The following is a 10,892-nucleotide window of genomic DNA, read 5'->3' on the forward strand; positions in this document are numbered from 1 at the left end:
AGGATACAGACAAATCATGCAGATTGTGCAAGGTAAACGTAGTGAACCCCAACATAGTGAATTCAGTCTCGCAGATATGACGTCGTAATCCTTGAGAAATATTCAGATAGGACTTGGGGTTGTTAAATGTACCATATAAGTGTTACGAAAATAAAAGAGGGTGCCACTAGGATAATAGTCAAATATTTCAGTTCAGAAGCAACCCTACGAGTAGAAGGGCGCGGAGGTAAGTAACTAAGGATAATTATAGGTGAGTGACAACATCAAAAATTTCTTCGGGTATATGGTGTAATAAGCTTGTAGCTTTACAGGAGTCAGAGGATCTCCCCTAAGCACTACCACGAAAGGCTAGCTCAAGAAATAAGGAAGAGGGCTTCAACCTAAGCATATTAACTTGAAGAAGAATTGGTCTGGTAACAATAGTCTCACTACAACATTGGATGCACTCCAAAAAAAATGGCGCCTATAGTAGCTAATGAATAGAAGAAAAAAAATCAAAGGTTATGTTTGAGATCATATGAGGTACAGGAAATTATAGTAGTTGTGCGCAATAAGACAAGCCAAGTATTCATGCAACAAGTGGCAGAACGACCAGGAAAAGTAAATTGCTTACATTTAAAGACAACTGAGAAGGCACAAAAGGAAATCTGCGGTGCTAGCAAGTTAAAGAAAGGATGTGAGTAGTACAATAGATATGTGTAGGTCGCAATCTAAAGTATGGCAGAGTGACAAGATTTTAGGTATATGGGAGTAAGGATAAGAAAAGGTGAGTTAGAAGCTGATGAGAATAGGTAAGACCTTGATATTAAGCCCATCAAACAAGAGAGCTGATGGTTTATGTATGTTATAAAAAGCTTAGTATAGCTTGAATTAACACGGAGGAGTCTAAGACTAGGAGCATTTGGAAGAGATGGAATGCTGCCCTGATCGTAACGTAAGGGTGTAATTGTGGTAAATCATAAAAGGACGATATTTAGGCCTTCAATTGAGTAATGATTCAAAGAGAAGAGATTTCATGGATGGCACAGGATTAGAATACCCTATAAGACGAATCACATTGGAATGCTATGAAATACGGTTATTGAAGTACAGCATCATCCCTAGGTGGATAAGGAAAGCCACTTCAGATGTTCCCCGATGAGATGTGAGCCCTAGTGACAATGTATTACGTAAGAGGTTTCAAGTTATCAGTGGTGGATTATAGATCAACATTAAGGTGAATCAACAATAGATGGATAAGAATTCCAAAGTATGAGAGGAGATTATGATGTCATTATTTAGATGAACAGTAATAAGGAAGCATTAAATGACTTAGATTTATACATGTAAGATAAGTAGTGAGAGAGTAACCTGGAGTTGGATAGCCATCGGTAATAATAAATCGAAGTAAGAGTTAGGATATAGTATGACCTACCTAGATGTAGTAAAACCATAAGCATAGATAACCTAGGCTATGAAGAAAGGTATAGCAATAGTCGTAAGTTCGACAAAGTACCAAGCGAAGAACTTTAGTACACCTATAGATTCCTAGAGGGACATCTTGTCATAGTTCTGTATATTTTCACAAAGTGAGGCCTAGAGATTGGCTAAAAGCTGGAGAAAAAAAGAGAGAAGAGTCGCATAGGCACACATACAAGTACAAGGTTGTACATGATGCATGTCAGAAGGTAACAACAGTTACGATATTGGAAGAATTCTGACAACAGGTCGTGGTATGAGAAAGAGGCCTAAAGGGGGGAATACCCTGGCCTTTGGATTTATTTACAGAACAGTTTCCTAGATGTCAAGGACAATAATAAAGTATTCGTAAGAGCTACAGGTTATGAGAGTGATAAGTGCATTAGTCAACATTCGAGGACGAATGTTCCAAAGGGGGGAATGATGTTACACCCTATATTTTCGTATGTAAGAGTATGTCATAAGTCAATTAATATAAGCTTGGAAATGGAATCATCTTTGAAAAGTTTACAAAGTTAGTTCATCATGTTAACGTGGAGGTTACAAAAATTTAAGATCATTAATACCGAGTAGCAAGAGGGTTTGAAGGCTTAGAAGCTAAACGAATTGAAGAAAATAAGTTTCGTCAAAAGTCGACAAGTTGGATTGTTTTACCATGTACTTTTGGGGTGAGACTAGGGTGATTAACATTATAAGGAGATTATATTATGAGTTTTTTTAGTCGTATGATAGTTGGTGTTATGTTTTGAAGTCAAGCGAGTTGTGGAACAAAGCTGGAAAATGGTCATCACAAGTTCCATTCATAAATGTGCTGAAAATTAGGTCAAATATAACTGAGTTTTTCTCCCAATATACTTGGAATTAGGGGATGACCTACCTAACAAATTAAAGATCTATGAGTATAGTTTCCAACTCATTAAACCGTTTGTCAATACGATCTCGGAGTATTGAGATACTCGTATTTTTGCGAGCCTGCGCAGATTGGTAAGGTGACAAGTAGGTGCATCACCTACTTGCCAAAATGAGAGGACAAAATTAAGAGCCCCAAAGTCGGCCAAGAGGGGACTTTTAAGGGATTATCAACTCAGTTATTTCACCTATCTTTTAGACCAAGAAAACCAAATTTATCCCCTGCAACTCCTCCCCAAAAATTCCACACAAACCCTAGGTTATTTCGGATGTTACGACATGATTCTAGTGCTGAAAACCCCGGGCAGCTTGCTAGTTTCTCTTTCTCCTTCATGTAGCTGCGTTGGGGGACTGATTTTTGATGGAGAAGGACTAGGTTTCGTGGTTCTACTCAGTCCAAGGTAAGTTTATGCTTCTCCTTCCATTATCTATGCTTGTACGAGTTGTAACTCGACCGTAAAGACTAGACCTAGCGAGTTTCGAATGAGTAGTATGTTATTTGTTGTTGCATCACTGTTGGCTGGTTGTGAAATTATTTTAAAGTTGAATTGATGGCTGGTTTATAGGATAAGAGGCTTAATTATGTGTTGTTGTTTGTGTTGCTCAATTTGAAAGAAAAGACAAGTCGAAACATCTTTTAGTAAATCGAAAAATCAGTTTTGAGTTGTTGAACTTGTGGGACTGATTTGTGGGCTATTTCGCATTGCTGTTGGGTTGTCTATTTTGCTAATGTTTTCATGGAGTTTGGGAGGAGAAAGAGTGTGGAGAAATACCACATAATGGCAGGGTGGTTGGCTGGTCGTTCGTCGTTACATTTTTTTAGGTTGTTGGACACTACTTTGGTTGTCGTTTTATGTATGAAGTGATTAGGGTGTCTGGGCTATTTTGTGGTATATTGTGATGGAGATAAGGTTGGAAGATGATGTATACATGTTGTTATTGTTGTGTTCTTGCTGTTGTTGGTATATGGTATTCAGGATAGGCTTCGTACAGCTCAGTCCAGGCAAAAGAGTTATGCCGATCGTAAGGTTCGTCATTTGGCATTCATGGTCGGTGAGCGGGTATTACTTCGGGTGTCGCCTATGAAGGGCGTGATAAGATTTGGAAAGAAGGGCAAGCTTAGCCCTAGGTTCATTAGCCCGTTTGAGATTCTTGATCGAGTGGGAGAGGTGGCTTACAGACTTGCGTTACCGCCGAGCTTATTAGCCGTGCACCCAGTGTTTCACGTTTCCATACTTCAGAAGTATCATGGCGATCCATCCCACGTGTTAGACTTCAGCACTGTCCAGTTGGACAAGGACTTGTCCTATGAGGAGGAGTCGGTAGCTATTCTAGACCAGCAGGTTCGTCAGTTAAGATCAAAGAGTTTTCCTTCTGTTCGTGTTCAGTGGAGAGGTCAGCCTGCTGAGGCATCGACCTGGGAGTCCGAGTTCGATATGCGGAGCCGTTATCCCCATCTTTTCCCTGACTCAGGTACTTCCTTCTTATGTCCGTTCGAGGACGAACGATTGTTTTAGAGGTGGAGGATGTGATGACCCAAAAAGTCATCACTTGTTTTAGAACCAAATTCAGTATTCCGAGGCCTAAAAACGTCCTTTTTACCTCAACTCGATTTGCGTGCGCAGTCCGAGCGCGTAGCCGGAAAGCCATTATATGAAAATCTGTGAAAAATCATGAATCTTGCCTTTTAAATAAATTTAAGTTGACTTCGGTTAACATTTTGAGCAAACGGACCTGGATCCGTGTTCCGACAATCCCGTGAGGTCCGTAAGAAAATATGGGACTTGGGCGTATGCCCAGAACCGAATTCCGAGGTCCCTAGCCCGAGAAATAAATTATTAAAGAAAATTGTTTTCTGAAAAATGCATGAGTTTTTAAAAATGAAATGTGTTTGAAATTTGATGGTATCGGGCCCATATCTTGATTCCGGAGCTCGGTACAGGTCTTATATGTGATATAAGTTGAGTCTATGAAGTTTGGTAAGAAACGGACTTAAAATGACGTGAATCAGACCTTATTTGAGAAAATTAGAAAAATATTTGATGTTCTTATGTGATTTCATGATTTTGATGCTAAATTCATAGTTGTTGATGTTATTTTGGTGATTTCAATGCACGAACGAGTCCATATGATGTTTTTGGACTTGCGTGCATGTTTGGTTTGGAGCCCCAAGTGCTCAGGTGAGTTTTGGATAGGCCACAGAGTGAAATTTGGACTTAGGATGTTGCAGATTTGAACTGGTGTGTTGCAGGCCTGGCTCGCAAATGCGAGTTCGCAAATGCGAAATAGCCCATGCCAGCACTTCCTCGCAAATGTGAAGTATTCATCGCAAATACGATGCCCCCTGTTGTGGCCAGTCGTCGCAAATGCGACATAATTATCACAAAAGCGACTTCGCAAATGCAAGGGTCGCTTCGCAAATGCGATAACAGCAGAGTCTAGGTTCGCAATTGCGAACCTTGGTCGCAATTGCGACATCAGAGGCCTGTAAATCCACACTTAGACGCATTTTCAGCCATATTTCATATCTTCTCAAAACATAAACTCTCTTGGGCGATTTTCCAAAGAAAACTTCTTCTCCAAATCAATTGTAAGTCGTTTCTAACTAGTTTTCTTAAATCCTTAACATCTTTTCACATGATTTCAACTCAAAATCAATGATTTTCATGGGGGAAATTGGGTGTTTTGGGTAGAACCTAGGTTTTTCAAATTTTGGGGATTTGGACCTCGATTTGAGGTACGGTTTCAAAACAAATTATATATTTGAGTTTGTAAGTGAATGGGTAGTTGTGTTTTGACCATGTGTGCCCGGGGTTGATTTTTGACTTTTGTCACGACCCCGCTTCGCCCTCCGTAAACCATCGTGATGGCACCTAGCCCATACGACTGGGCAAGCCTAATAATGCAGAAAGTAAACCTGTTTGCGGAAGAAAAACAAGTAAAACCAAAAATAGTGAATAAAATAGTGTTTAATAGTGCCACTCAATATACACCATATCAACTTTCGAATACTAATACTTTTTCGAAAACCTGGAATCTGATGATCACAAGCCTTTGAATGTCTAATAATATCTAACTCCAAAATATCTAACAAGGAAGAAAAAAATACAAAGGGGCTAATACTTAAAGCAAGAGTTGAAAGGGACTCTTCGGTCTGCGGACGCGGCAGATATACCTCGGAGTCTCTACAACGTCTCGCCTCGAGCGTGATGAGTCTGAGTTGCAGTACCTAGATCTGCACATGAAAAACATGCGCAGGAAGGGCATGAATACACCACAGCGGTACTCAGTAAGTGCCAAGCCTAACCTCGGTCGTGTAGTGACGAGGAAGGTCAGGGCCCTACTGAAGTTAAATAAAATATAAAGTTCGACAGTGCAGAACAGAACAGTATAACTAAGTACAGCAGTAAAAATATCACAGGATATAAAGGTAACTACAACTGACACAGAGGCAAAAAAACAATCACAAGGATAATAGCTGGGGATCTCTCAGTATCACGAGCATCTCTTAATATCCTCAATATATATACCAGGGATCTCTTGGTATCCTCAATATATGCCAGGAATCTCTTGGTATCCCGAGGATCTCTTGGTATCCTCAATATATGTGCTAGGGATCTCTCGGTATCCTGCACCTCAACTCAATCATAAATACGTACAGGGGATCTTCCGGAATGCCTTCCCGTAGTCCCAAAGTAAAACACACAATTATAGCAAAAGGAATACTCAATTAAGCTCAACTTCATACCCAAGTAAAACAAACAATTCTAACCTAGCATGCTTCACGCAATACAAATAAGGCAGTTAAAGCAAATAGAGCAATTTAGTCAATTAGACATGCGTCTCTAGGCTAACAACAGGCTTAAATTCCAAGTAGTGTAAGCAAGAAAGGAAAAACACAATTTAAGGCTATTTTTAATGAAAAACAGGATTTTTAACAATTAGCACAAGTACGCACTCGTCACCTCACGTACAAAGCATTTCAATTATCACAATATCAAACCTAAGGGGAATGTCCCCCACACAAGGTTAGACAAGCCACTTACCTCGAACTGGCTCAATAATCAACCCGAGACCACGTTCTTGCCACGAGTACTCGACTCTTAATGGCCAAAATCTATTCAATTAAATTTCATAATGTAAATAACACTTCAAGTAATTGATTCTACAATTAAATTCTAAGCTAATACGTGAAATTAGGTAAAATGACCAAAATGCCCCTCGGGCCCACGTCTCGGAATCGGGTAAAATTTACATTTCTAGAATCCTCACACTCTCACAAGTTCAGTCATACCAAAAGTACCAAAATCGAACCTCAATTGGTCCCTCAAATCATCACTCAAAGGCCTCTAATTAGTCAAGCCCTAACCCACAAACTACCACTTATTTTCCTTAATTTTTCATGCCTATAATGATAAAAATCACTCCAATAATGAGTTTAGGGACCGAATATCTTACCCCAATGGACTCCTCTGAAAATCCCTCTTGAAAAATGCTCCAAAGGCTTCTTCCTGTTTGAAAAGAGGTGAAAAATAGCTAGATTTCGCGGAGGCAAGAATTTATATGTTTCTGCCCAGTCATTCCGCTTCTGTGGCCCTGGGACCGCATCTGCGGTCCAGCTTCTATGAGGACATGGTCGCACCTGCGACCTTTCACATAAAGACCAGCCTCTGCACCTACGGTTACCCACTCGCAGGTGCGGTTGTCGACGCCCCCTTTTTCTCGTGAAATCGGGTTTACGACATTTGGGAAGACAACTCTATTCCCGTTTGGGAATTGGGTTTTTGGATTTTGAAGAGTCGCCACCTAATGATTAAGTGCATTAGGACACTAAGGGTTTTTGAGTTGGAAAACCAGAGTTCGGGTAAGGGCTAGAAATTATCTCAAGGGGAAGGTGTTAGGCACCCCTCAAGACCCACTAGTGTGGTTCCCGGCCATGCTATGTTGTGACTTTAATGCAAATAGATACACAAAGGATTTTACACATAAGGGTTGCAAATAGATACGTGACAAGTATGTGGGATCAAGGTCTAGATGATCTACAATTTGTTTAAAGGGGAGACTAAACGCAGAAAATTAATCAATACATTGAATAAACAAAGAAAAATTTGGAAGAAAAGGAAAAATGCAATAAAATTAAGGAGGAGTTTTGAGTAGTTGAAAAGACAGGATTTTATTGATATTAAACAAAGTTGTATAAGGAAAGGGGTCCTAGGTTTATAAATCACATGGATCATCCACACAACACCGGTAATCAATCGTACGCGTAGTGTTATCGTGTGATCATCATCTCCATGTCTACCCTTCCCACCCCGTTAAGGTATTAAGTTCGAAATAGTCTCGTTTACTTATTGCATGCTATTACCCGTCCCACCTATCAGTCCTGGAGGCTTTTAGGACTACTAATCCTAAAGGGAGGAAGCTTGGCTTTTCAGAGGTTTAAAAAGGTTAAAATACTAAGGCGTCAAGCAAAACACATGAAAGCAGTTATGGGAGCACAAAACAATTAAGGCTCAGATAAACCTCCTTTAATCAAAGAAAATCATGTAGTATAGCATGTCTTACATGTACTGATTAGGTCGAAATTATGCTTAACGTTAGGCAGGCCGGTTCATTACATATTTTCAGGCAAGAAGTTCGCATTAGGCTTGCCTGGCTGCAACTTATCGAAGACCAGTGCAATTAATTAACTACATACTTGTTTGCCTACGTGATGACCTATAGGCATGGCATCTACTGGTTTCAGGAATAAAGAAACAAACTGATTAAGAAAGTTGCCAGTTTTAACAGAATGGTGCGAGTTCTGTAATTAGTGCTAATCTTAAAACGAGTGATTCAGATTTTATTGATAGTTCCTATAGGCATGCTTTCTAGCATCGTTAATTTAAACACTTTTTACAAGCGTAGCAAGAGCGCAGAAATCCTATAGGCATGGTATCTGAATACTGTTAGTTTTTAATCCTATAAATAGGTTTTCCTAGTGACTAATGCATGTGTAGAGTCTGGATTTCTGGTTACCTATAAGCGTGGTATCCATATGGAGATGCAAAATTATTATAGACATGGTATCTATATGGATGCATAAACCTATAGACATGGTATCTATATATGCAGAAGTGCAGAAACCCTATGGACATGATATCTATGTGGAGAAGTGCAGAAACCTTATAGACATGATATCTATGTGGATGCATAAACCTATAGACATGGTATCTACATGTGATATGCAAATGTGCAAAGCTGTAGGCAAGATACATGAGTACAGATGTGTGGTAATTCCCTATGAGCATGATATCTACCCCTTTGCATGCATGGTTACCCTTCCCTTTTCACTAATCACCCCAGAGGTTATTACAAAATTTTATTACAGACCAAGATGAATCGAAAACGGGAAATAAAAATTACAATCAGAACTCTTAAGTTGCATCCAAGGAGCCTAATTCAAACCCAAGGTCTAACAATATGATATGAGCCAGCTGCCAGGATCAGGTTCCAAAGCCTTTCTCTTATCCGGGATGTGTCAAAGTTCCAAGGAGTTTCAAGAACTCCAGGCAATGCTCACACATAGATATCATTACAGAACTGAGTTAAAGTGCAATGTGGAAGGGCCAGCCCTCCAATGTCCAAGTTCAGATGGAGCTCAAGGTCCCAAGGCAAGGCTCATTGGAGGGGGGCAGAACTTAGAGTCTAGGAACAAGTGTAAGTGCAATAGAGGGATATAAGGGATGCCAAGGCAGGCTGGTGGTCATGCCAGCAACATAAAATGCTGGCACACCCCTGACCGGCCCACTAGCCGAACATTGGAGAGTCCAGGACCTATTGAAGGTCAAACCATGGCCTGGGCAGTAATTGGGATACTGTCATGCCAAGGTTTCAAGTCAACACATAAAGGGGGTTAGGGGTAGGGATTCATATAAAAGCAGAAGCAAACAAAGAAAAATACTCAGCATATGCTACGAAGCATGAACAGCAAACCACACAGAAGAATGAAACTATAGAATAAACATATAGGGATGGGGCAAAAGTTTAAATGAAAGGTCATACCAGTTTTCAGAAACAACCAAGTAGGGAGAAGCGGTAGACTCAGGGAAGCCAAGTTGCAATCAAGAAGCAAGAGTGTAAGCTTTTAGAAGAGAGTTGTGATGATTAAAAATCGTGTGTGTGTTTAAAAAATTGTGTCATGTATTTATAATGCAAAAGAGAAGCAGAAATAGGTAAGAAAATAGTTTGAAAATCAATCACACAAGGTTTCCCTTTAATTAAGGGATTCTGATTTCAAACGGGCAAGGTAAATAAGGAAAGGAGTTGATTAAACACTTTTCAAAGTAATGTAAGAAGGGTAAATATATAATAGTTATTTGAGGAAAGGCTTTTGACAGTACACGGTCATGCAAATTAAGGAAAGGAAATCAGTTGACAGCCAAGCAATCAAGGGTCGAAAATTTTATGTGAATGAACCAAGTCAGAAAAAGGTGAAGGGAAGCTTCACTTAAGAAGAATCAGTAGCAATCAATTAACCCCAAAAAAAAGGATTCTGATTCGAACACAAATTGGAAAACCTTTTGAAGAAAGATTTTAACACATATAAAAGGATTGTCATGCTAATCAGAAGAGTTCATACACAAAAGTTCAAACTTATTATATGGATCCAAAGTGAATTTGAGAGAGTCCAGGTCTCGAATGGAACCCTAGTCCAAACATACAAGACCACACTCGTCAAAAAACCCCAAATCCTAGGGTTTTCGACTTGAACCAAATGCAAAGAAGAGAAACAAGCAGATAGAGTAGAAAGTTTAATGTAAAATAGAGTAAGGGAATTAATTTGAAACACAAATGAGAGTAGAAGGGACAGTAGAGGCAAATATGCTTAAGCAGGCATAGTAGGAACACTTAATGAACATGATTGAAAAATGCAGTAGACGAATCATATCAAGTCATAGTGGAAGGCAAGTAGCAGAACATAGCATGTGAGACATAGCATAGAAACATGGCATATAAACATAGCAAGTGAAAACATAGTAGAGAGAAGAATAAAATACAGAAAAACATGGTAGAAGAACATGTATATATGAAAACACATAAGAATATAAAACACACATAAGAAAGGAAGAAGAAAAGTCGGAAAACACTGAAGCATTTTCGGACAGCCCTAAACCAGAAAAGAGGCGACTATGGAAGTAAGATTTTAAAAAGAAAAATTGGGGAAACCACTTGAAAACTCAAGATAAAGCATGAATACACACAGATCTGGAGATAACCGGAGAAGAACCTCGATAGTTAGGGTTTTCAGATGAACCCTAGAATGATAAAGGCTTCGAAAACGTCCGATCTAAGTCGGATGAGACTGGAAACAGGCTCAGGAGGCTAAGATGTGCTGGAGCCAGTCCAGAGATGGCCGGGAACCTCAAGTCGGCGGAGGTCTGGGTGGAGACCTTTGAGGTCTAGCCTCGAACCTTCGAGTACCAAGCACATAGGAGCGATAGGAGGTGAGCATAGATCATCCATGGCCTGAGAGGCCATGGGTT

Source organism: Nicotiana attenuata, unplaced genomic scaffold (assembly GCF_001879085.1).
Source record: "Nicotiana attenuata strain UT unplaced genomic scaffold, NIATTr2, whole genome shotgun sequence".
Lineage (NCBI taxonomy): Eukaryota > Viridiplantae > Streptophyta > Magnoliopsida > Solanales > Solanaceae > Nicotiana > Nicotiana attenuata.